Source organism: Phocoena sinus, chromosome 13 (assembly GCF_008692025.1).
Source record: "Phocoena sinus isolate mPhoSin1 chromosome 13, mPhoSin1.pri, whole genome shotgun sequence".
Classification (NCBI taxonomy): Eukaryota; Metazoa; Chordata; class Mammalia; order Artiodactyla; family Phocoenidae; genus Phocoena; species Phocoena sinus.
Window position 1 is genome coordinate 54,621,379 of NC_045775.1, and position 27,251 is coordinate 54,648,629.

Below are 27,251 nucleotides of genomic sequence, written 5' to 3' on the forward strand. Positions count from 1 at the left end.
CATCTAGCCTTCTATGCCAGGCACTGTACTAGGTAGTTCAATGTTAACACATTTAGTTCTCAGACCAAAATAAAGAGAAGTGTCCTTATATTATATAAAAGGAAAGTGAAGCTTCAGTTAAGTAGATTTCCTGAGGTTACATACCTGCAAGATGGTGATTAGGTTTTGAGACAAATGTTTTTGACTTCAAAAGTTGTCGATAACGCACTCATCATACACAGAGTGGCGAGGCTGATTTAAAGATTTAAAAACTGAAAAAAAAAAAAAAAAGATTTAAAAACTGGAATGACAAGAAAGGAAGCGGGGTGGGCTCGTGGCGGGGCTAAGAGCCTGGAAAATGACCATTACCTTAAAGGTGCCAGGGGTTTTTTAGCCACTAGTGGTGGATACTTCTTTTCACCTTTGGTGAAGAGTACTCCTTGGTTTGGGGAATATCATCACCAGAATGGGCTTTCTGGTGCTGAGAGGCACTTGCAGGAATTGAGGAGAATGGTTTCATGAGAGACTTGGGGGACCTGGCTGTGGGCAGCTGCTTCTTGAACCAAGGCAACAAGCTTGGCACAGATAAGAGGAGATACCAGGGCCACCCCTCGGGGTCTCTGTCTATAAAAAACATATGGTTTAAAAACGTATTACTAAATTCACAGGTCCGTGTTAGATATAGCCATGTATCCATGAAGATTTAGAATAATGGGTAGGAAAGAGGTACTTCTGTTTGTGCTTATCGTTCAATCAGTAAAGCTGCTTACCTGAAGATTCTTTGTAAAGTTCAAGCACCCAAAAGGGTAGCAACATAATTATTTCTCACAGTTCCATGGCGCTTTGGAAACCTTTGTAATTAAACAGTACAGGTTTCTTACTTCCCTAATACTGTTGTTTAATACTGGTTATATCACTACTCATGATGCTGTATCATTCATCATGCCACCAGCTCCCAATCACTCTCTCAAAGGCTGTTCTGTGCTTCCTTGATGATGACCACAAATGGAACTTTTATTCAGAGTATGCAGACGAATGTAAACAGTAATTTGTTTTCTAGTCATGTTAAATTATTGATAGGAATTTTATAGTGAAAGCACAGAAACACACTTCTGATTGTGTCTTATCTTAAACTCATTAGTCTAAATCACCGCATTCCTAGAATGTGATCTCTTTCAAGAGAATACATCTCTAAAGACAGCCTCTTCAGCAAGTGGTGATGGGAAAGTTGGACGGCCACGTGTAAAGCAATGAAGTTAGAACACACTCTCATACCATACACAAAAATAAACTCAAAGTGGCTTAAAGATGTAAATATAAGGCATGACATCATAAAACTCCTAGAAGAGAACATAGGCAAAACATTCTCTGACATAAATCGTACCAATGCTTTCTTGGGTCAATCTACCAGGGCAACAGAAATAAAAGCAAAAATAAACAAATGAGACCTAATCAAACTTATAAGCTTTTGCACAGAAAAGGAAACCATAAACAAAACAAAACGACAACCTACAGACTGGGAAAAATATTTGCAAATCATGTGACCGACAAGGGCTTAATTATCAAAATATACAAACAGCTCATACAACGGAATAGCAAAAAAAAAAAACCCAATCAAAAAATGGGCAGGGCTTCCCTGGTCGCACAGTGGTTAAGAATCCGCCTGCCAATTCAGGGGATACGGGTTCGAGCCCTGGTCTGGGAAGATTCCCACATGCCGTGGAGCAACTAAGCCCGTGTGCCATAACTACTGAGCCTGCGCTCTACAGCCCACGCACCACAGCTACTGAGCCCATGCACCACAACTACTGAAGCCCGTGTGCCTAGAGCCCGTGCTCTGCAACGAGAGGCCACTGCAATGAGGAGAAGCCTGCACACCGCAACGAAGAGTAGCCCCAGTTCATTGCAACTAGAAAAAGCCCGCGCGCAGCAGTGAAGACCCAACGCAGCCCAAAATAAATAAATTTATAAAAACAAACAAAAAAATGGGCAGAAGACCTAAATAGACATTAAGAGATTCCACCCTCCCAGCCCTCTCTTCCTTTCCACCCCCAAAATACTGGAGCAAGAGGAAATGTAAGACCGGGTCCACCAACCCAGCTCCTCTAATGAGATCCACAGTGAACCACCGACAATCTCCCACCAGCCACAGTCCTACTTTCATTTCTGTGTCCTTACCTAGTTTCATAGGAAGTTTAGTGCCTTCTGCTTTTGGCCACCAGAAAACTCAGAGATACATTTGCTACCAGATATCTCAGGTGTATAAGACCCTGTCGTCCAGAGAATCTATTCTGATTGGTCTTTTCCCTCATCCTAATTTTATTCTGCATTTATATTTCACTAAGCACTGTGCATTTCCTATAAGCCACATTTAATCCTTTGTGGAATGAGGTGGGGTACGCATAAATAAATAAATCATAAAGCCTGACCTCGGAGCTAAACTGAAACCACCTACATGTCTTCTCTACCCCCACCCAGCAGGGGTGGCTGATACAACGGCTCCTTCTTCCTGCGAGTGCAGCTGTCTCTGGAGGTGATGCTTTCCAGCCTTCTCACCAGCACTTTGAATTTTCACTTATTTATTAATTCAACAAGCATCTAGTGAGCACCTAAAATATGTCAGGTGTGGCGGGAGATAAGCAAGTCCCTTCTCTTACAGAATCTATGTTATAGGGTGGGGGAAAGAGACAAACAAATGAGTGAAAAAATAAATCACATGACTTTAGATAAGTACTATAAAGAATAATACATCAGGGTAGGGCAATTTATTGTTTTAGCTAGGGTGGTCAGGGAAGGCCTCTGGGAGGGGCGATATCTGAACAAAGACATGAATAAAGGGATGGAGGTGAGCCAGTGGATGTTCTGGGGGAAGAATTTTCAGGCTTTGGTAACAGCCATGCAAAGGCTGTGTGATAACCCCAATGAGCTTGACCCATTCTGGGTGACACCTGACTGTCGTCACCCTCTCCTTCACTAGCATTCTGGTCTAAGCTACCCCGCACCACTGCAGGGGCCTCCTGACTAATCCCCCTGCTTCTACTCTTGCTTCTCTTCTGTCTGTTCAGCACACAGCAGCCGGAGAGATCTTTTGAAATTATGAATCAGTTCACCCCACTGCCTTGCTCAAAAGGTTTCAACAGTTTCCCATTATACTCAGAATAAATTCCAAACTCTTTACCATAGCATATGAGGACCTACATGACCTGGTTCCTCATCTCCTACCACTGCTACTACAACCACCATCAACACCACCACCATCATTATGACCATCATCACCACCACCAACAACAACCGCCACCACAACTTCATGCTACACCAAAAAAAAGCCTCCATAATAATACTAGTTAATGTATACATATATATATGTATACACATACAGAAAGCTCCTATAGTATGGCAGACACTATTCTTAGCACTTTCCACATAATAGCTCATTTAAGCATCACATTTAAAATACAAATTTATATATAATTTATATAAATTTAACTTACATATAAATGTAAAGCTTCACATAATAGCCCACTTAAGCTTCAACAATGCTGAGGGGAAAGTACTATTATTATCATCATCATCATCCTCACTTTTTTTTTTTTTTTTTTTTTGACTGCGTTGGGTCTTCGTTGCTGTGTGCGGGCTTTCTCTAGTTGAGGTGAACAGGGGCTACTCTTCATTGTGGTGCGTGGGCTTCTCGTTGCGGTGTCTTTTTTTTTTTTTGCAGTACGCGGGCCTCTCACTGTTGTGGCCTCTCCCTTTGCGGAGCACAGGCTCCGGACGCGCAGGCTTAGCGGCCATGGCTCACGGGCCCAGCCGCTCCGCGGCATGTGGGATCTTTCCGGACCGGGGCACGAACCCGTGTCCCCTGCATCGGCAGGCGGACTCTCAACCACTGTGCCACCAGGGAAGCCCGCGGTGTCTTCTCTTGTTGCAGGTTGCAGAGCACGGGCTCTAGGTGCACGGGTTTCAGTAGTTGTGGCACGTGGGCTCAGCAGTTGTGGCTTGCGGGCTCTAGAGTGCAGGCTCAGTAGCTGTGGCGCATGGGCTCAGTTGCTCCGCGGCATGTGAGATCTTCCCGGACCAGGGCTCGAACCCATGTCCCCTGCATTGGCAGGCAGATTCTTAACCACTGCGCCACCAGGGAAGCCCTAGCCTCACTTTATAGATAAGGAAACTGAGGCATTGAATAAATAGATAATTTGTCCACGGTGAACTAGCTATCAAGTGGTATAGCCAGGATTCAAACCCAAGTGGCCTGGCCCTGGAGTCCAAGTGCTTAACCACTACTCTCTGTGGCCATGTTCCTGCAGTGCAGCTCTACCTCCTAGGCAAGGGTTGATGGGTGCAGTACCTGGTCAGGATGTTAAAGGGAGGGTCATGGCCTCCTTACCCCTTTCCCCCATCTCTCTGGCTGGGATGTAGATATGGTGGCAGGCCACCGTGGAGAAAGCAGGTGAAGGCAATAACTGAAGTTTAACAAAGCAAGAAAATAGAAGGAACCTGGGTCCCCAACAAGATGGAGCCCTTCTATCCATCCTGGATTGCTTAGGGGAGAAAGAAATCAACTTCTGCCTGGTTTAAGTCTCTGTTATGTCATGTCTTCATTACAACAGCTGGGTCAATATCTGTAATAATAAGTGGGCAAATCAACCTAGAAAACAGAGGTTTGCCAGTGGCACAGCTGCCTGTCCACGTCTCAGAAGCTGTGATGTGCCAAGGGGCCGATTCGGTCTCTGTGTGAGGTCGGAGGTTTCTGAAGACCACTGCACCAGGCTGCACAAGCCAGACTCACATGCTAGAGGTGGGGAGGGGCCCATCTCCACAACAGGGTGCTAATGATTTTATTTATGTAGAACCATAAATGTCCCAGTAGTTTTTATGAGTGTAAAGCAGAAAATTATCAAACCAGAGCAAGGCTTCCTAAGCAAAGAGCTGACACTCCAAAAAGCAGCCTCATCTCACAAAACAGTGTGTGCGTATATTTAGAGAATGTAAGATCACAGGAGAAACTAGATAGGCAGGCTTTTTTTTAAATTAATTTATTTTTTATACAGCATGTTCTTATTAGTTATCTCTTTTATACATATTAGTATATACATGTCCATCCAAATCTCCCAATTCATCCCACCACCACCACCACCGTCCCACTTTCCCCTCCTTGGTGTCCATATGTTTGTTCTCTACATCTATGTCTCTATTTCTGCCTTGCAAACTAGTTCATCTGTATCGTTTTTCTAGATTCCACATACATGCATTAATATACGATATTTGTTTTTCTCATTGTGACTTACTTCACTCTGTATGACAGTCTACAGGTCCATCCACGTCTCTACAAATGACCCAATTTCGTTCCTTTTTATGGCTGAGTAATACTCCGTTGTATATATGTACCACATCTTCTTCACCCATTCGCCTGTTGATGGGCATTTAGGTTGCTTCCATGACCTGGCTATTGTAAATAGTGCTGCAATGAACATTGGGGTGCATGTGTCTTTTTGAATTATGGTTTTCTCTAGGTATATGCCCAGTAGTGGGATTGCTGGGTCATATGGTAATTTAGACAGGCAGTCTTATCTGATCTGAAGGCTGGGAAAGAGAAAAGTAGAGTGAGGTGAAGGAGGCTAAGTTGAGTCGCAAAGTTTGAGCATGGTGGTTTGGGAGGTGCAAAGAAGGATTCAAATTGCTTTTCCAAATCACTTTTTCTTTTTTTTTTTGCGGTACGCGGGCCTCTCACTTTTGTGGCCTCTCCCTTTGCGGAGCACAGGCTCCAGACGCGCAGGCTCAGCGGCCATGGCTCACAGGCCCAGCCGCTCCGCGGCATGTGGGATCTTCCCGGACCGGGGCACGAACCCGTGTCCCCTGCATCGGCAAGCGGACTCTCAACCACTGCGCCACCAGGGAAGCCCTCCAAATCACTTTTTTTCATTGAAAAATCAATATAATAGTGAAAGAAAATTTTAAGCTTCTGTGATTTCACTAATCTTTAACGGAACTTTAAGAAGAATCTTTTATATATCTATCCCTTCAAGTCTTTGTACCCATAATTATCAATCTTATCTACAAATTTATTCAACTTTTAAAATTTCTAATTATGCTTCCCCATATTTCTACATACCTATTGCAGTTGTTGGGAAAGTCATTTAACTCAAAGAGCCTCAGTTTCCTCATCTTTAAAATGCAGCTAATAATACCTAGAGGGGTTGTTATTGAGGATTAGCTGAAGTAAAGAGGGTCAAACACTTAGCAGAGGGTCTGCCACACAGTCAGTATAACCCAGAAGCATCCCTTCTCCCTAGAGACTTAAAGTTTCCCCAAAATCCAGTTCAAGGCCCCTGAGAGTTCAAAAAATCCCCTTCAATTCTGTGAATTCCTAACAATGAACTTCCTCAAGCTTCTCTCTGCCTCCATGCTCATAAGCTATTTGTCTTCTGGTCACATCAATCCAGTAAAGGAGTAACAAATAAAAGCTTGGGTACATAAATCAATTATGGTATAATTGGCTGATGGATTACTAGACAGCAATAAAAAAGAACAGACCATTGCTACAGGGAGCAATACAGTCCAGCTCATGGTGGTAATGCTGGGTAGAAGATGTTAGACCCAAAATGACACATACTCTATGATCCCATTATACAAAGTTCCAAAACAGGCAAAACTAAGCTATGGTGACAGATGTCATAGTAGTGGTTACTTTAGGGGGAAGATGCATGGGTCACATTGCCAGAAAGCAGGGATCACCATGCTGGTTGCACACCATTGTAACGCTCAGCTTAGCACACAGCACAGTTCCACGCTCCGGGTGGACACTTAGTGCTTGTGGAATGCATGAATGTGGATGATGACACGTTTGAGATGGACGGTCACCTCGAGTCTAGAGAAGTATCATCACTTTCAGGGAAATGGTCTAAGAGTGGCCAGGCTGGTGCCCTCAGGAGTGGTCTTTTTTCCTGGTCTACATATTGATGAGAACTAATTGTTGTGTATGAAAATCTCTTGGATGTTGTGACTGAGTACGGCCATCTTAAGAAAGCAAAGTGGCCATAGGAATAAAGATGTGATCTCACTCTTTGAAAGTTCATTCAAAAGAAAAAATATACACACACATAAAGGAGTTAATCACAATGATATGAAGGAGAAAAGAATTTGGAGGGAAGAAATTCATCGACACGGCACTTAGGAGCAGACTCTGAGCTTCTCCTGGGACCATTAGGGTTGGAAAACTGTTCTGCCTGAGAAAGGGAGAAATGTTTGGACACTAGAGAGGAGATGGCAGAGAGGAGGGGTGGGGCCAGAGCAGTCAGTGCAAGCCAGGCATCCTGCGTTGGCATCTGGCACATAATTGATAGGACACTAGCTAGAGAAAAATCTGCATTGGCTGGCTGAAAAAATAAGTGACCTCTAGAGCCTTCCCATGAGTTATTGGTCCATTATACCTTCAGCCAGACCTTTCTCTGCCTCTTTCAAGGCCAACTAGGATAAGAGATCAGCATAAGATCTCATTATAATAGCTTACATTTTTGAGCACTTACTATGTGTTTGGCATAGTTCTAAAATGTTTCATATATATAACTTCACTTAATCTTCACAACACTCCTATAAGATAGGCACTATTTTTATCCTTGTTGTACAGATTAGGAGTGGAAGCACAGAGAGGTTAAGTCACTTACTCAAAGTCACACAGCTGGGGCATATTGGAGCCGGGATTCAATCTAGGAATCTAGAAACTATACTCTTTTCTAATCACTCCTCCTAAAGAAAGGAACCAAATCTGCTTTCCAGTAATGCCATGGCACCAGCCAAACATGTCCACAAGCTACTCCCACAGGTGAGATGTGGACTGTTCCTCTCAGGATGAGATGGGCCAGGAGTAGTCAGGCATTTGGGGTCAGAGGTGGCTTTGTGGAATGAGTTGGAAATGCATAATATGGCTAAAGTCTTGGAGGACATTCCTGGGGGAATGTGGGGTATATAGCTCCTTGTTCCTTTCTTTCCTGTTTTCCATAGTCACCATACCAAAGCACCTCATCATCAAGGCCCTATTTCCCTCACTCTCAGCTAATGGCCTCACCACCTGTTCCACCAAGGAAATAGTGTATGAGCCCCTCGACCTCCTGCTCCCGTAAACGTGCCGGTATCTCCAAAGAGCCCTGGGTCCATGTGTTCAGCCTAAGAGGACGTGTCCCCTGTCTCCTCCAGGCTTCACCTCCACTCCTGTTCCTATTCCTGTTACTTCTGCAGATTTCCCGGCCTTGGTTATTTTCTCTTTGCCCTGGCTCCTTCTCCTCAACCAATAAGGCCGCCCAAGTCCTTCCCAACACTAAAAAAAAAAAAAAAAAAATCCAACCACCAACTCCTTTTAATTGCTGCACCTCATGAAGGAGGTCCACCGTGGTGTTTCTACTTCTTCAAACCCAGTCCCTCCGCCACCCGCTGCAACCTGGTTTCTGCCCACCACACTGTTCCCTTTACAAATTGTTCCTGTGCCGGGCATGGATGACCTAATCTTATTTGACATCCCTACAGTGTTGGCAGCCTCCTTAGCCTTTTGTGAGTGTGAATAATAGTGTGGCAGTAAAGAGTGCTGGCTCAGGAGATGGACTACCTGAATTCAAAGTCCAGCTTCTACCTGTGTGACCTTGGGCAAGTGACTTAATCTCTCTGAGCTGCACTTTCCTCTTTTTTAGAGGTACTCATAATAATGGTAGGGACTCATAATAATGGTAGGTTACACAATCAGGTACCTTAGATTAGATGAAATGTGGTACCTTCCTAAACAGAGATTAATGGTGTTTCTCACTGTTAAAAGCCTTAGCGACTCTCTTTTGCCTGGAGTATGAAGTCCAACTAACCTTAGCCACAAATACAGGGCCCATTCCCATCTTCCCACTCTCTCCCCCAATTCCACTGACACGAGATCACAGTGATGACCCAACAAACTACTCTCGCCACTGTGGGGGGCCAGTTCAGAAGGGAATATGGGGGGATGCTGTGCTGTGGCCTCTTTTACAGAAGTCAGCAAGCTGGACCTGCGTTCAGAGCTTTACCCCTCCCTGAGTTATGGCTTGAAAATTATTTTTCAAAAAGAAATAAACTATTAAATTTTCAGATTTTATCTTACAAAGATAGGACAATTTTGAAATTAAATGGCATTTAAAACTAGGATTAAATATGGGAAATAAAGAAAAAGAACATGTTTGGGGAAAATAATGTTGTTTCATACATGTATAAGTATTGTTCAATATGCAGATATTTCAAACCCATATTTAAATGGTTTCTAAATTTTGTAATAGAGCTGATTTCCACAAGAAATGTAATATTTAATTCAAGTATAATTTTGCAATAAAGATTTGTTATGATGTTCTTAAACTTGGTTGTTGTTTTTTTTTTTTTTTTTTTTTTTTGCGGTACGCGGGCCTCCCGCTGCTGTGGCCTCTCTCGTTGCGGAGCAACAGGCTCCGGACGCGCAGGCTCAGCGGCCATGGCTCACGGGCGCAGCCGCTCCGCAGCATGTGGGATCCTCCCGAACCGGGGCACGAACCCTTGTCCCCTGAATCGGCAGGCGGACTCCCAACCACTGCACCACCAGGGAAGCCCCTGGTTGTTGTTTTTGATTAGTTTGTTTTGTTTTTTACTCTTTATTTTGAAATAATTATAGACACAGGAAATTACAAAAATAGTAAAAGAGGTTTTATGTACTCCTGAGATTGGTTCTTAACAGATGCTAGAAACCAATATAATAAAAAATGTCCATACATTTAAAAGTTCAAAGAAAATTTACTAAAGAGGGGTTTTATACATTTTATATATATTCCTGGGATAAATTCCACTTGGTCACAATGAATTATTAATTTTATGTATTGCTGCATTCCATTTGCTTATATTTTGTTAAGGATTTTTGTGTCTATGTTCACAGGTATACTGGTCTGTCATTTCATTTCCTTAGATGCCTTTGTCAGGTCTTGATATCAGGGTTATGCTGACGTCATAAAATGAATTTGAAAACTTTTCCTTTTTCTCCCTTTTTGAAAGAGTTTATGCAAGATTTATATTTTTTTCCTTAATCAATAATTTGCAAGTGAAATCATCTAGGCATAGGGTTTTCTTTGTGGCAAGCTTCTTATAGTGAAATTCAATTTCTTTATAAAACATAGATTATTTAGATTTTCTGTTTCTTCTGTGTCAATTTTGGTAAGTTGTATTTTTCAAAGAATTTGTTCATTTCACCTGTTTTCAACTTTATTGGCATAACGTTGTTCATAGTATTTCCCTATTACCATTATAATGCCTGTAGGATTGGTAATGATAGCCTTTCTTCCATCCCATATATTGGTAATTTGTATTTTCTCTCTTTTTAAAAAATTGATCAGTCTTGCTAGGGGTTTATAAATTTTATGAAACTTTTCAAAGAACCAATTTTCAAGTTTGTTAAAAATCCCTACAGTTTGTTTTCTAATATATTGATTTTCTGTCTTTATATTTATTTTTTTTCTACTTTCTTTGGGTTTAATTTCCTTATTTGTTTTTCTTTCTAAAGTGATAATTTGGATAATTAACTTTAAACCTTTCTTCTTTTCTAATATGATCAGATTAGTGCTATCAATTCCTCTCTAAGCACTGCTTTACCTGCACCCTATAAATTTTGAAATGTAATATTGAATTTTCATTAACATTCAATTTGAATATTTTCTAATTTCTCTTAAAATTTCTTCTTTAATCCATGGTTACTGAGAAGTATGTTATTTAATATCCAAATACTTAGAATTATTTAGTTATTTTATTAATTTTTAATTTAATTCCATAGTTGTCAAAGAACATACTCTGTAAGATTTCAATCTTTGGAAATGTATTAACATAAAACAAGTGTGTAACTTACTTTATAGAAAGTGGAAAGTGGCCTTCAAAGAGGTGTAGATAAAGTGCCATGGGAGTTAGACAAGGGAGAGGGAAATTCCAACTAAAGTTAATCATGGAAGGCTTATGAAAGGAGGTGGCATTTGAGCTAGGTCTTGAAGAATGGATAGGATTAAGAAATAAGGAGTTAGAGGAAGGAAAAACTACATTTAGACTCAATTTTCCTTAAAAGGAGAAATTATCTTTTATGAAACCCAAGACCTCAGAGCACTGCTGCGGAAGTGACTACCAACCTATTGCCCCAATATTCTCCACTAAGTGTCCTTAAAACGCCTGTTCCAAAACAACCACTTGGGTACTTCGAACTCTGAATCTGGCTGCCTCCTGTGTTAGAAACTTAAGCGGCACCACATATTTAAAACTAGCAATGATAACAACTAGATTTCATAACTTGAAAAGTATTTTTCTTTTCATTTTCAGGATACTCATCATTCTAAGATTTCCTTTTACGCCCACAGGTCTGGGAGTGTAAGAAGTAGGATACACTGGGAAGTCGGTATTCCCAGTCATAGCCTTTTCCTTTTGGGGAAGTCTGGAATTCTCAATGGTATCATTGGAGAAAAGCTCTACTTGTCACTACAGTCACGTGGCAAGAGTCACTTTTAGAAGTGTCACAGGAAAGAGGCAAGTGCCCTGTGGGGATCTGTGTCATCTGAAAGTAGCTCCTGGTCAGAGCTCTCTGGGTGAATGAGGCAAGTAACTTTAGGCCTGAGTCCATTATCCTTCAGCCAAGCAACATGTAGGCCACCTTTCAGCTCTGCAGGCATCTTGCGGGCTTACAGCCACCATCTCAGAGCTCAGGGCAGAGATGGTGTTCTTTCCTACTTCACACGCCCTAGTCTCCAGTGTAGCGTTTATGGAAGTCCATCAAGTGACTGAGCAGGGCCCAGCTGAGCCTCCGTCTTCCCTGAGCTCTGCACTTTGCAGGCGTGGCCTTTACCCAGCACTGCCCTCTCAGAGGTAAGATGCTCGCCCTTATCTTGATTCTTTCTTAGGGACTGAGCTCCCAGTGTGGCCAGGTTGGTATGGAATATTTTCTCAGATCTACTCTGACGTGTTAACACCCACATTCTTGCCTAAAGTTAACAATCCTGCCAGCCTTGCCAGACATCACGCACTTGCCTGTGTCTCAGGTGCCCTGCGGGGGAGGGGGTTAAGGGCTGACCTGGGATAAGTATGAGCCCTTGATAGCGGATTCTCAAAAGACTGAGAAGCTACACCAGTCTATCAAGAACTTCAGTTCCGGACAGAATCATTTAATATAATTCCTAGCAAGAAAAGCGTAATCCAAAATCAGGTTTAGGGTTAGTCCTCTGTGGGTCTGATGAAACCTATTGGAAAAAATCAGCTTTCTGTTTCATTTGGTCTTGCTGAAGTCAGTGTCCTCTGGCTAGAGGCTGATTTTGGACACACTAGCTTGCCTGCCCACGTGTGACACATTTCAGCCATGTGTTTACGATGAAACCTGCAGCAAGGTCCCCACCTCTAGTGAGCGGCCCCTCCATGACATTTGCAATTCTAAGGCTGTAAGAGCTCCCTAACCAGGATGGTGGTGAAGATGAAACTCTCCCCAGAATGCTTCTCTTCAGAGGCAACCGATGCTTTCGTGTCAGAGACACAGACAAAATGTGAGAGCAGAAAATGCCTCTTCCTCATCTCCAGTGATGGCATCTGATTGATTTTCAGGCTGAGTGATCCTGACAAAGCCTGCCAGCTCAGTTCTTAACACTGGACAGAAAACAGGCATCTGGTATCTCACCATCCAAGCACAGAGCTTGGATGAACATACGGGAGCCTCTGGGCTAGAGGCCCCACAAGGCTGTTATGCCTGGATGAATCTTAGAGCGTTTAGGGACAAACACTTCAGTCTTGAGTCTGGTGTCTTCTTCCTGATGCGTTGCTTTATGTTACTAGTCCCCCCCTTCAACTCGTCAATGACTTCCTTACCTACTTCTCCGTGTTTTCCTCTCTCTTTGCAGAGGAGGCTAATATTTGAGGACTTCAAGATTTGGAGGCTTTTAGACTCAGCCTGGAAACTGGAAAGAGGCCCAAGTGAAAAACAGAAATGCCTAATTGGGCCCTGTGGTATATGTTTGTCAGGGGAGATGAGGAGGGAATGCTGAGGACCCAAAAGGCCAAGAGAGGGCTCCTTGTAATGCCTCCTACAATTTTTGATAACACATTTATATGCCAAGACAAATGCTACAGAAAGGCACGTTTCAAATGTAATGGGTTTGACAAGATGGGGTAATGTCAATGTCATACTTGGTTGAGATGTTTCCAGTATCTTCCCAGAATGTGCCCAGAGCAATAACTATTACAACAACGTCATTGAAACAGAAGTGCCCTGGAGTACTCCACCCTCCACTTTCGGGGTTAGGCTTTGTGTGTTATCATACATTCCTGACATGTAATAGAACTCCCTCCTTGTATATAAGATGCTTGGGCTCCAACATAACTGGTTTGCATTTAAATGCGCAAATATGATTATATAACCTTGATTCAATTAACAGGTCTGACTTGACTTAAGCCTTGCTCAGGAATGAGCCAAACAGTCATCTAAATAATAAATAGAACAAGACAAACCAGGCTTTCTGGTCTCAAGTGTTGAGGACTGAAGGAACTTCGGAGTCACCAGATGGAGTTGAGGATGCAGAGATCCCAAGACTATGCTCACTCACCTTTGAGGTCCAGGGTTAATGATCTGGGGTTCACCCACAGTGGCCAGCAAGGGATCTGACAATTGCTCCCTCTTTCCAACTCAGCAATGATAAAATGGAGCCCAGAAGAGGTGATGTTGCCAGGCCAGGTTTATTCCATCAGCTGAAAGCAGGGTGAAGACTTAAGTTCAGCACAAAGGGCTATAGAGTTCATCTCATTCAACCTCCCACCCAGTATAAGAACCTCTGACTGTCATCACACCTCTGCTTGGCCTCTGTGAACAACAGAAAGCCCACTACCTCCACCAGTCTTGGATGGCTCCAACTATGGTAAACTCTTCCTTGTTTTGAGCCCAAACCCACTTCCTTATAACTTTCATCCAAAGATCCTTTTATCCTTATCAATGTCATTTCTTAAATTCCTCTATTCCACTCCTTCAAAATAGATCCTGGATCTTAAAAAACTTGCTCTGCTAAGGTATCAGCAGCTTAGACTTGTGGTTTCTTATGAAGCCCAGTCATGGGCCTGCCTTGAATTTTGAATGTTTCAGCAGCCGTACCATTGAACACTACCACAGCCCCAGACCTGGCAGGGCTCGGGGGAATTAAGGAATCCAGAACTTTGCTGTATAAAGTCATTTGAAGACTAGAACAAAATTGGAGAGGAAAATAATTAATTACAGCCTTTGCCAACAGAATGACATGTGTTGAGACAATCTGAGCTGTTTTTCTGAATAGATTTTTGTATCAGTTTGACAGTGTCATTTATGAGTAGTTAAGGATGATACAGTGTGCCTTTCACAATATTAGACATGGATCCCACTGAGGGCCAGTTTGTGGAAGGGGAAGCCAGATAACCCAGTACCTTGATTAGATTTTCCATTTGAAGAGACTAGAATTCATCACAGTTTACACAATGCATGGCACCTGGGAGGCTAGGAGCTGTGTACCTGTCTGCCTTTGCCACCAGACTGTGAAGTCCTTGGAGGCAGGAAGCATGTCCCCTTCATCACTGTACCCTCAGGGTTGGCACAGGTGGGTTCTCAGTAAAGCACCTCTGGCCCACAGCCTCCGTGCGAGAAGGGCTTTGGCTTCTTAGGTGGGGCAGGTGCTGCCTTCAGATTTGGATTTCTCACCACGGGTTCACTGTCAACCCAGAATCCCTTTGCTTTCCACCTCTAGTTGTAAATTACTTAGAAAAACGTGTCTGGGAATCCCATTCTGACATAAGGCGGGTGTGAAAGCCAGGCCTCATGTGCTGGAGTGCTGGTGAGTACCTGCCGTGGATGGTGAACTGGGTTCTGACACTATACTCCTGTCACCTCCCCCACCTTTTTTCCTGCCTCCCTCTGCTTCCTTCTCCACACTCAGTCCATGGGGCAGGAGAGAAGCCACAGTGGTCCTGGCACGCCCCAGGCTTCAATCCTGTCTTTGCAGGTATCAGATAGAGACCCTGGCTTCGAGACAGCCAACTTAGGATTCAGCTTAGTCTGGGCCTGTAAGCCAACTAGAGAGAGAACGTCTATCACGAGTCCTTCACCTATAGACTAAGGGAGAAGGGTCATTATGGGACTACAGATGTCCTCAGGTGGTCTCTTTGCTGGCCTTTGCTCGGGATGACCCTGGTACGTGGTGTCTGGGATGACTCCAGGATGGCTGGGTTGAGCCTGCCCTCTGAGAATGAGTGCGGTTGGAATGAAATGGGTGACCAGCTCCATTTCTCATTGTTCATCCCAGCCAGAGGAAGCGTTGCATAAGATGGCTCTGGTGGTATTAGCCCCCAGTTAATAATCTCCTTGCCTCATCTGCAGAATCATGGCCCTTTACCCACCCGATCTCCCCAAGTCTCTTCCTCCACCCTGTCTCCACTCGTGCTTTACCCTCAGAGTACCTACTCTTTATCCTCAAACACACCATGCTCTTTGACACCATCGAGACTTTACTGTCCCTTGTATCTAAAAGAGCTCTCCCCAATCCTCTCCCAGCTGTCTACAGCCACCACTGATGTCACCTTCTTGCTGTAGCTTGCCACAGCAAAGCAAAATTCATTCCTCCCTCGTCCAAATTCCCACAGCAGCACTCTGTCTGCCTATATTGCTTGTCATATGATATGAGAGCATTCGTTCCCGTGTCTGTCTCATGGTGGTTGGACAATGCACTCTTTGGAGGAGAGGGATCATTTCGTATCCCTATGAACATCCCTGGGGCCTGGAACACGGGAGGCGCTCCAGGGATGTTGTTGGAAAGTGATGAGAGCAGCAGCATTGGAAGATATTTTTTGTGCTCCAAGGGCCCTGGGAAGGAGGGAACACAGGACAGGCTCCTGAGTGACAGGATCTCTCCTCCCTCTCTTACCACATTCTCCAGAGGGGCTCAGCTTGGGTCCTGCAGGAGACAGTCCATCAGTTCTAGTGCAAGGAGGGTGTTCTGGGGGCAGAGTTTGGTTTGGGGGCTCAAAGTGTCCTTTGAAGGAAATCAAGGTTGTTTCTCAAATCCATGAGGATGGCTCCCTAAGCAGGAGGTACAGAGAGATGGAGTTGCCACTTACGATCTGGCTGACTTTGAACATGTTACGTAATCTCTCTGAGCCTCAGTATCTTCATCTGTACAGACGGGGAGATAATCATACCTCACGTTGCCGTGAAGATTAATAATTACTATTTATTGGATTTACTGTAGCACTGCGGGCTCTATAAATATCAGCTGGTGAGAAAGCAATAGAGACAGAATCAGAACCACTACACCATATGAAAAGGACATGGAAAAATGCAAAAGACTACACAAATGTTACTACAGTTATTTACTGAAAGCGCATTTAGACTTCAAAACCTTTGTCCTGTTAGGAACTGAAACTGGAAAAAAAGATATTTTTCCTGAGCCACGCTAAATAGTTGTTACAGGAAGTCCAAAGGTGAGGGGATGGAAAGGACGGCTAGTTGTCCACCAACAAATTGTGCCTCACCTGCCACAGGCTTAATTACTTCTGGGAAGTGGCTACCGAGCCAGGGACTACATTTCCCACCCTTCCTTGTATGTAGGTGGGACCATGTAATAGGTTCTCCTAAGGAATGTGATCAAATGAAAGGTGTCACTTGCAGGTTAAGATGGCTAAGAAGAGGGTGTGAAGAGCCAAAAGGTAAAAACAACCCAAGTGTCCATTAATGGATGAATGGATAAACAAAATGTGGTTTACACATACCATGGAATATTATACAGCCTTAAAAAGGAAGGAAATTCTAACAGGTGCTACAACATGGGTGAAACTTGAAGACATTATGCTAAACAAAATAATCCAGTCACAAAGGTACAAATATTGTATGTGTCCACTTATATGAGTAGCCAAATTCATAGAGACGGAAAGTAGAATGATAGTTGCCCAGGGCTGGAGGAGAGCAGAGAATGGGGAGTTAGTGTTTAATGGGTACAGAGTTTCAGTTTGGGAAGACGAAAAAGTTCTGGAGATGGATGGCGATGATGGTTGTACAACAATATGAATGTGCTTAATGCCACTGAACTGTACATGGACAAATGGTTAAAATGGTAAATTTAATGTGTATTTTATCACAATAAAAAAAAAGAAGAGGATGTGATTTCTCTACATCCGCCAGTTAGATGCAGAGGACTTTCAGGTCCTAGGATGGAAAGAGCCACACGATGGAAATAGCCACATGACAAAAAGCCACTTGCTGACTGGGAATCTGGCACTGGACTCTTACATGAGTGATAAGACTTCTAATGTGTTAAACCACTGAAATCAGGGTTTAACTGTTACAGAAGCTAGTGGAATGCTGACTAACACGACCTGCGGCTGATACTCATGGCTGATGTCACAGCATGACACCCCTGCAACACGGTCCTCTGAGAACAAGATGGAGGATGCCTTCAGAGCTTGGCTTGGTTTGGGGATGAGTAGATCTTTGTGCTGAGGGCCCATCTCCAAGTTCAGCAGTTCTCAAAGACTGAATCACAACCCCTTGGCTATGAGATGGATTCCAAAGACTTTGTTACTAAGGAAACCCAGAGGAGTTTGTCTCCTTGAAAGACACATAACTCATTCAGTGATAGGAACTGGCTGTGGGCTTGGGCTGTAGGAATGCAGAGGAGAATGGGACCGTGGTCCTCAGTCAGCCAGGGGCAGACATGGGAACCTGTCCCCATATGCTGTCCTGGCCCAGCCTGCCCAGGGGAAGTGGCTCCCTGTGGCTCCAGTTGGGCAGTAGCTTTAGCTGAGCATAGCATTCAAGGGGCCAGGGATTGTCCTGTCTTGGGTTCAAAGGAAAATTGCCAGTGGGACCTGCACCAGGGCTGCTGGCTGTGCCACAAACTCCAGGATCAGCAACAAGAAAAGTCCCAGCCTCAGGGTTAGAGGAAGTGTGAGCAACCAGGACAGGCTTTGGGGCTCAAATGAGGTCATGGAATTACAAACTGGCAGCAACAGCAGCAACCGTACAAGCTGTTGCCCAGGCTCTGGCCCCTCTGGCTTTGGCGGCCACCCAAGAGCCCTGGGTTTGGCGGTAACTGAGGAGCCCCCAGCCTGAAGGCATGCATCTGAGGTGGCACCAGTGGCCCAAGAGACCAGGTGTGACCACTGGGTTCCAGGTAATCATCCTGGGAACCTGGACTTCTTGGGCTTATCACAGGACAAGTGACCTGGGGAAAGAGAGAAGGTCATCCTTACAATAGAGGGGATGAAGCTGGAGCCAAAGTAATAGAACTGATGAAAGAGATGCAACTTCATTTCATTCTCAGTTTTGCAAAGAATTTACTGTTTTAATGAATTAGAGCAATTCAAGTTTACCATATAATGCCAATACTCTTACATGCATTCTTCCTGAGCTCCTAAGCTGGAGAGGAAGAGATGGAATGCGGGCTAGAGAGCCAGGGATTGCACACAAATTTGACGGTTGTGTCAAAATCTGGCAGTGTCTATGGGGTGACTCATGCAGGTAAAGGTCATGTGAGTTGTGTTCAAATAAAGGTTGAGAATGATTGTGTTTTCTAGATTTTTTTCAAGGATTCAATGTTTGTCAAATGCATGCATGCCTCCCTGTCCTTGTCACCATAGCTTCAAATCTCCAGAATTCTCTCCATAGTGGCCATCGGCACTGCTGTTGACTCTTAGCTCTTTTCAGCTTATCCTAGGCATTCAGCACGTGATGTGACACCAAACTCTGAGGCATTCAGAGATGACAATTGGCACAACAGTCAAAGAAAAAAGTTCCGACCCTGCCTTTCTCTGCATCCCCTGTCTCTTGGAGTCATCCCCCCATTTTCCTACAGGGTAGTGTCTGTTTCTTTATCCACCTCTGGGCTAATGTTTGCATTTTCCGTCACTAAGGCCCAAGTGGTGTGGAAGCACCTTGCCTATGGTCTGAGCCTTATTTTTAAAAAGCAGTTCTGACTTCCCTGGCATTTTGCACATTCTTATGCAACCTCAGCCTGGGCCTTATACAAAAGCCCACTGATAAGCGTATGAAGCCAGCCTTTAAAATGGTGCCAAGGCTGCCTGGGTCCCTTGCTGCTTCCTGGGAGCTGGTCCCAGGGCCAGTGCTGAACACCAGGCCTCCCGCCTGCCTGACCTGGGCAGGGCCCAGCTGAGAATGGAAGCCCTTGGGAAAGGGAGGCCCATTGACTTTTGCCAATTGGAGGCTGAGTCAGAGCTGCCAATCTGGAATCCCAGTCCCACAACATGACGACGCTCTCCTCACCACTCACTTGCCAGGATGACCCAGCAGCCCCTCTCCGGCTGTCAGCGCTCACCTGCATGGGAAGCACTCACTGGGTCACAGGAATATTTTCCCATTCCCTTCAGCACCAGGGTGGGGTGGTGGCTGTGGTGACCTGAGGTCATTCAGGGCCCTGCCTGCTCAGTCTCCTCTGTGCCTCCTGCCCTCCTGCTGCCACTGGGAATGGGCTGAACCATTCCTGACACCTGGAGTTGAGCAACACTGCAGGGATGCCATGGGAGAATGAGGATAACCAAGGTGGGCTCATCATGCCTCACAAAACGCAAAGCATGTGAACCCCAACCTAAGGCCCACTTCCATGAGAAGGCTATTGCCTTGGGTGGGAGGGGGAGAGTAGACTTATGTTCTTGGGATCACCCCTGCTTCCTAGTTTCTGCTTCTGCTGGATTCTTTCAGTTCGAGTCACTTTGCGACCTGCGTGCACTGTCCTGGGTCTGCACCCAGATGTGGAACTCAGGCCCTTGCTTCAATTTCCACCAAAACCAAACCAACCACCCATGGGACGCCTTTGTGTGTGTCTGCTGAGGTTCTATTCAGACCAAGGGGGTTTAGGCTGCAGCAATTCAAACGACTTCAAAAGGAATTTTTGATCTTTAATGATCCTCTTTGAGGCTGCCCCACCTCCGGAGATTTTTCACTGGCCAGACCACCCCACGTTGCTAATCAAGACCATGTTTCTCAAAAGTGTGGTTCATGAGCCGCCTGCACCAGAATTCCCAGTGTGGAAGTGGGGTCTGTTGGGGGGAGTGTGTGTGTGTGTGTGTGTGTGTGTGTGTGTGTGTGTGTGTGTGTACATGTGTGCACGTAAGAGAGAGACAAGGGAAGTTTGGATTTTGGCTTGTTTGTTTGGATTTTGGTTTTTTGTTAGGACTCCTGTTTGTAAGGGAACCTTTACCTTTGGGGCTGTTTTCCTATATTATTTACAGTGCCCACTCCCTAGAGTGATCTCTTAGACCACATGCACAAAATCCAAAGCGTTGAAAGGAACAATGAACACCACCTAGTTCAGGGGTCTTCAAGCATTTTGCTTTCATATCCCTCAAAAGAATCGTGAGACACTATGCACTCCCCTCAAACATTTTTATGTTGGTATCTAAAATTTTTCATCTTAAGTTTAAATAACTGCAAAAGATTAAAGCCCATTGTAAATGTGAAATATTTTAATAGTTTAAATATTTAAAAATTACTACTGTCACTCATTTAAATGTATCCAAATAGAATTTAAACACTAAAGTAACTGATACACTCCATCATCCTTTTTTTTTTTTTTTTTTTTTTTTTTTTTTTTTTTTTTTTGCGATATGCGGGCCTCTAATTGCTGTGGCCTCTCACGTTGCGGAGCACAGGCTCCGGAGGCGCAGGCTCAGCGGCCATGGCTCACGGTCCCAGCCGCTCTGCGGCATGTGGGATCTTCCCGGACCGGGGCACGAACCCGTGTCTGCTGCATCGGCAGGCGGACTCTCAACCACTGCGCCACCAGGGAAGCCCCCCATCATCCTTTTAAAAATATCATGAAAATGCTCTCTGCTTTAACAGTCAGAAATTTTACCTTATTTCTTTATCTCCTTGAATTTGTATTTCCATTTCTCTTCCCCATAGAACTTTACCCTAATATAACATAAATTTATGATTTAAATATTTTATTAATCACCTTGTCATAGTTCTCTTAAAAATGTATACATTATACTCCAATAAAGATGTAAAAAAATTAAAAATATAAAAAACCAAAAATGAATACAGATTCAAATTTAATTTTTTTCCTTTTCTGTGGCCATAAAGCTCTAAAGCTGTACTGTCCAATACTGTAGCTACTGGCCACATGTGACTATTAAAATTTTTTTAATTAAATAAAAATTGAAATTCGGTTCCTCATTCACACCAGCCACATTTCAGGCATTCAATTGCCACATGTGACGTATGGAAATTATATTGGATGGAGCAAATAGAAAACATTTCCATCATCACAGAAGGTTCTATTGGACAGCGCTGGCCTACAGCATGAAGATTTTCTTCCAGAATGAGTTATCATAACAATTAGCAGTAACACACAATTCATCAAAATAACATAAATATATCACACAATTATTAAATATTTTGATAAAATACTATTATCCCAAAGAATTTTATTAGGAAATGCTTGTCTTAATGAGAAAGCATTGGTGCTGTTTTATCCATATATCCATGGATGAATACTACTCTCTCTAGAATGAGAGTGGGTTCAGCCTCAATTCTAGCTTTAATTTTTCACTTTTAAAAATATAAGTGCCAAGAAAACTTGTTCAGAATGGAGGGATTTTATTGTAGTGATATTATTTGATTCTCTGAACTCTTTCCGAGTTCATGCATAATGACAATATTATTATTAATCATTTATCATGTGATATTATTAAATGTTCATTAGCTTCTCCTCCACCTTTGTTAAAATGATGGGATAATATCTGATTTGCAAATGGATTTGTAATCCTATCTTTAGAGTAATTTACTTTCTCAGCTAGAACCAGTACTTTGAATTGTTTCTTTGGTTGGAGTCTGGAGATTTTTACCAATGACAAAATGACAGGATGGACCACATCTTTCTTCTGAAAAAACATGGGAAAAGGACACTTTGAAAAGAGGAAAGGGGAAAGGAGAATAGCTCAAACACAGGAGTATTCTTAGGGAGACGAGTTTCAGTAAAGAGGACATCTGGAAGTGAGCATCTAGAAATTAATTCTTTAATAGAATCTGTATTGGAAACTTTTAGTATGTGTTCATGGACCCTAGGAATATGCTTACCCCAGTTTAAAGACCACTGCTCCAGGAATTCCAAATGTTTTTCAATTTAGCTCTCACACTCTCCTCTCTTGATCTCTATTTTCCTTTATCCAAATATATGAATTTGTATATCACAATTAAAGGCTTATTCTTTTTTCTCTCTCTTTTTGTTTGTTTCTTTCTAATATTTTATACCTAAAAAAGAAATAAAGATACATATATATTTAAATAAGACATATATACATATATAGTATATAATAATAAGCATAAGTTTATCTATAAATTTACATGTATATAACAATTAAGCAAATACCTATGAACCTACCACTCCACTTAAAGCCAAATGGTCCTAAGGAAGTAGAACAATACCAAATGACCCGAATGTCTCAGTTTCCCTCCTTCTGGGCACATGATCAGATGGCACTTCCTCACTCCGTTGCAGTTATACATGGCCATGTGACTTGCTCTGGCCAACAGGATGTAAGCAGAAGCAACAAGTGCCTCTCCTGGATGGCCTTTAAGAGCCAGTGCATGCCTTGTCATGTTCCCTCCCCCCACCACACTTACTAGAGACACACCAATTGGTGGAGTCCCTATTAGCTGGCCCATAATGAACCTCTGTTGTATCCAACCCATTGAGATTTCAGGGGCTGTTCGTTACTGAAGCATAACCAGCTCATCATAACTGAAACAGAAATATCTCTGAAACTTCATGTATATCCTTTGGCAGTGGTATTCCTTTCCCTCTTCCCCAGAGATAAACACTATTCTTGCTTTTCTTTAAGGTTTTGCCATATATTTTTATCACTGAATAATATATTTTATGTTTTTGATCTCTATAAATCATATTTTATTGTTTTTTGTAAAGTATTGTCTGTGAGATTCAGCAATACTATGAATATTTCACAATTTATTTATCAATTCTACTATTTATAAACATTTAAGTTGAGTTTCTTTTTGCTGTTATGAATAATACCACTCTGAACATGCTCGTATATGTTTACTGGGATAGAAGTAAGAAATGTTCTCTGGAATAGCAGAGAACCTCTGGGAGCCCCTGAGATGATCTCAGTGAGGGGGTGGGGGGGATGGGCAGGGGAGGTCTGTTAAGTCAAAACTATTTTCATAATAATACAAAGGGGGTTTTTTGGCATTTTTACTCTCAAGCTCTCATAAGTAAATGGTGGAGTTTTCCACCGCATGAGATGTCACAACACACAGATGCAGAAGCAGATATGAGAATTCCAGCTGTCTTCTATTAAGTCAGATTTGCAAGACTATAAAACAATGCCACTCTTCCCACTGTTTTGTTTTAGAAAATATATTTATTTTTCATAAACGTTATTTGTTAGTGTGTAATGAGTTTTTATTGTTACTTTTAAATGGATTAATAAGTTTTTGAATTCTTAGGTTTAATTTCTAATATGGTAAATATTAGTCGATATAACCCATCCAAGCAAAAGTTATTTGGGGTCCTGAACAATATTTCAGAGTGAAAAGGGGTTCTGAGACCAAAAGGTTTGAGAATTGCTGCTCTAGGACAAATAACTAGGAATGGAATTTCTGGGTTGGTTTTGCATTTTCGTCTTCCCTGTATAACGTGACAAGTTCTCCCAAGTGGTTGTACCAAGTCACCTTCCCACCAGCAACACCTGAGAGTTCCTATAGCAGCATAGACGATCCACCTTCTCAGAAAGCCTCGTGAAGGGGGTGGGTTTAAAAAGCATCCACTCCTCCCCCTCTGCCTTCCCCTGCCCTCACACAGGTTTTCCAGGTGGGCTTCCCAGGTGAACCAGATTAACAGTCCACTTCCTGAAAAGAGGGGGGTCCCTTGGCTCTGGAGGCCACCGTGAGGCTCTGAAGTCAAAGAGATTATGAAATGCCCCAACCCACCAGGGACAGCTGTGGGTTGGGGTTCTGGACAGGAGAATGAATTATTGCAGACTATCCACTTAGGGTCTTGTTGGAACGATGTTGATTTTACACCTCTCTGCAATTATAAATGTGTAACTCCTTTCCCCCTCTTCATCAAGGCCCCTTGCTCCCCCTCAGAGCTTTCCTTCCCTGAGTTCACCTTGCCGGAGCAGTCAGCCAAGGCAGATTGTCTGCACGTCTGTATCCCTTACCCTCCCCAGCCTAAAAAAGCTCTGAAGAGGCCATGATTAGCTCTGGCTCTAATGGGCTGGAAAGGAGCTTCCCAGGAGTTTCCCAGCCTTGTCCTGGAAGAGAAAATCTAGAAGGCACGTTCATGCCTCAGAAACACGAAGAGGTGGGGCTGATTTTTGCACTGCGTTATTCCAAAGCATTCTCAGGCAGGGACCATGAATAGTTTATAATAGTCCTTCTTTGAAAACAAACACACACACCTGGGAATAATTGCATTATTCCCAGCCTAGGAAGTAGGCTGGCCTGGAAGAATAAAAACCCTCTTCATTTTCAGAAACATGTTTACCTCCGAACAGGGTTTTTAACCAGGAAAATGTTGCTGGGTTGTGTCCACTCCCTTCAATGCCCTCTTCCCTCTGCCCTTCCCACAAATCCTCCACTTCCGTCACAAGTTGGCAGGAACTTACTGTTCCTCAGGCCTGGGCAGCATGCCAGAGCCCTCCCATTTTCCGGAGAGATTTCTTCTATTTCTAAGTAGAGTTGTTTAAAACCGGATGCCACATGGAGCCCGGACTCCTTGCCCTTCAACCCCCCTCCCAACCCCTGGCCCCACAGAGCAGGCCCCTCCTCCCTTCACTGTTCTTGACTTTGGAGCCTGACAGTGTAACCACAGCCAAGCTCCTTCTGTGGAGCGGGCAGGCGCAGGCCCCGGGCCAATGGGGGTAAGCTGCCAGAGGAAATCTCACTGGGCAGTGAGGCTCCCGAAAGGCCTTCCAGCCACCTCTTCTCTCAGGCCCCTCATTTCCTTCTCCCTCTGCCTCACTGTCCTAGAATCCTGAGGCCAGAAGAATTAGACCAGCTCATCTAGCCCTCAGACAGAGCCAGACTTAAGCCAGCACAGATAGATAGTCCAGTTGAAAAAACAACCAAAGGAGTACCTACAGCCTTCACTCATTTTGTTCCAATACACAGCCATTCACTCATTCATTTTCTGTCCAACAAGATATCTACCACGTACCAGCTGCTGTTCACAGTATTTTGCTGTCGCGTGGATCTTATGCACTGAGAGATGTTACAAATTTAATACAAGGAAAGAAGGAACAGGAAGTCAGCAAAATGATAATAAAGAGAATAATTAGAAGGTTGCTCAGTCCCAGAGTATGAAAATATCCTTTGACCCTGTTGCAATCTTATAGGTGCATCCAGGGCTCACCAGGCCTGAAGCCCAGATCTAGCAATCAAGAAGGCCGAAAAACCTGCCAGAGTGTAACGGCTAATGGGAGTGGGAAACTGGAAGTGTAGCTTTGAATTTCCCCCAACACATGTATGGATGCGGGCCATCTGAAGCTTAGACGGGTGGGCCCTGGACCCAGCAGCAGCAGAACCCCCTGCTCATGTCTGGGGGGCAGCTGGCAGTTAGAGGGTCTCCCCCAGACCAGGGGAGGGGCCCCTGACCTCCCTCCCTGGTGCTGCTTTTCTGGTTGCTACAGGAACTGTGAATCCATTATACCCACAGGTCGCCCATGACGATGGGTGCGGGTGGGGTGGGACCCAAAAAGAAACAGCCACTGCCTTCCTTGAGAGCTGTGGTGGTGTCTACGTCTTTGCAAACCAAATTCAGTTTTCCACAGTGAACTAGTCATCTGTGTGGGAGCCTTTACCACTGTTCCTGATTATTGCTTCTTGGGTAAGGCCTTCAACATTTTGCTTTCAGTTTCCAGCTTTTCTGTCACATGGATAGTGATCTATAAGTACACATTCATTCATTCAAGGAGCATGCACAGGGTGGCAACCATGTGCCAGGCCCTGTGAAGGATGCTGAGAATGCTTTTTTGGAGGAGGAGCATGGGCCCTGCACGGAGGGTTGTAATGGGAGACGCAGGCACCTAAGAAATGCTCTCATGGAGGGACTAGTGAGCTGAGTGTCTGGGACAGACAGGAAGGCACTCAAGTGTCCCTGGGGATGGGGGAGATCTGAGAGTTCATCCAGTGTTGGTTGCACTGTGCTAGGCACTGGGATCCCAACAGGCTTAGCTCAGGAGGGACAGTGAGCTTATTCGAGATGAATGAATAGAACTTTCCAAGGGAGGCACCTGATGGGGAGGGAGCTGGGAGCTGGGTAGTCAGAGTGAATAACTTGTGCAAAGGCTTAGACAGGAAAAAAGGCTAGGTTCACAGCAGGCCAAAGAGTATTTGCCGTGTGGGGGTGGGACGTGGCCTGACGAGGAGGAGGGTATGTATGGAGGAGCTGCCAAGGAGAGTTTAGACTTTGTCCGATTACAAGAGGGAACTATGGAAGGCTTTTAAAGCATGACATGATCAGATCTGAGAGATACACTCACACACATACATACATACATATATACTACACACACATATACACATATAGATATCTATAAAATAAACGAAAGTATCTATTCTAAATGTATACACACTTGAAATACATATTGCATATATTTCACCCCTATAAATCTAGATAAATCAGTTACTATGCTTTTCTTCCTCTATTCACTCTCTCCTTGTCAGTCAGAGGCCTGCACATTGCCCAGGAGAATTACGATTCTCTTAGCAGAAATATAAAGAGAAAAACACAGTTAATATTCATTTGGCGTATTTTTCCCTTTCTTCCAAACAATGCTCTTGAGAATCAATAAGGAAGGCTCTAGGGAACTGAATTTGGAAGAAGAGGGGAGAGAGGGGTGGGCAGACGACAACCCTCCCAAGGGGGCCTCCTCCTGCCCCGCCCCCCCGCCACCGACGTGGGGGATGGCACAGAGAGAGACTGGAGATGCAGGCGGCCTGCGGAAGAGTCCGCATGACAGACTGCCAGCGCCTAGCATGTTGAGTACTAGGGGGCGGAGCAGAAATGATGCCCGTACCTGCGGCTGGTTCAGTGTCTTCCCACCAGCAGATCTCCACGCCAGGGCAGAAAGGGTTGAAGTTATACATCAACAGCTGGCTGAGTGCTTTGGAGGGGGGTGGGGGGGGTGTCACATAGTAGTGGGAGGGGCCACGCCACAGGGGGAGGGGCCACACCGCAGGGGGAGGAGCCCACCCCAGGGAGGAGGGGCACATGGGTCCTGAAACTGTTGAGCTCCGT

The 27,251-nt window shown here is 44.1% G+C and overlaps 1 long non-coding RNA gene across 1 annotated transcript; it reads right to left on the minus strand.

Moving 5' to 3' along the window:
* Positions 1–150: 150 nt before the first annotated feature.
* LOC116764704 lies at positions 151–22,200 on the minus strand. The gene is made up of 3 exons (XR_004352982.1): positions 22,067–22,200; positions 13,566–13,707; positions 151–251 (listed from the first exon to the last, which is right to left on the minus strand). It is a non-coding gene; the product is annotated as an uncharacterized LOC116764704 (long non-coding RNA).
* Between the last annotated feature and the right edge of the window lie 5,051 nt (positions 22,201–27,251).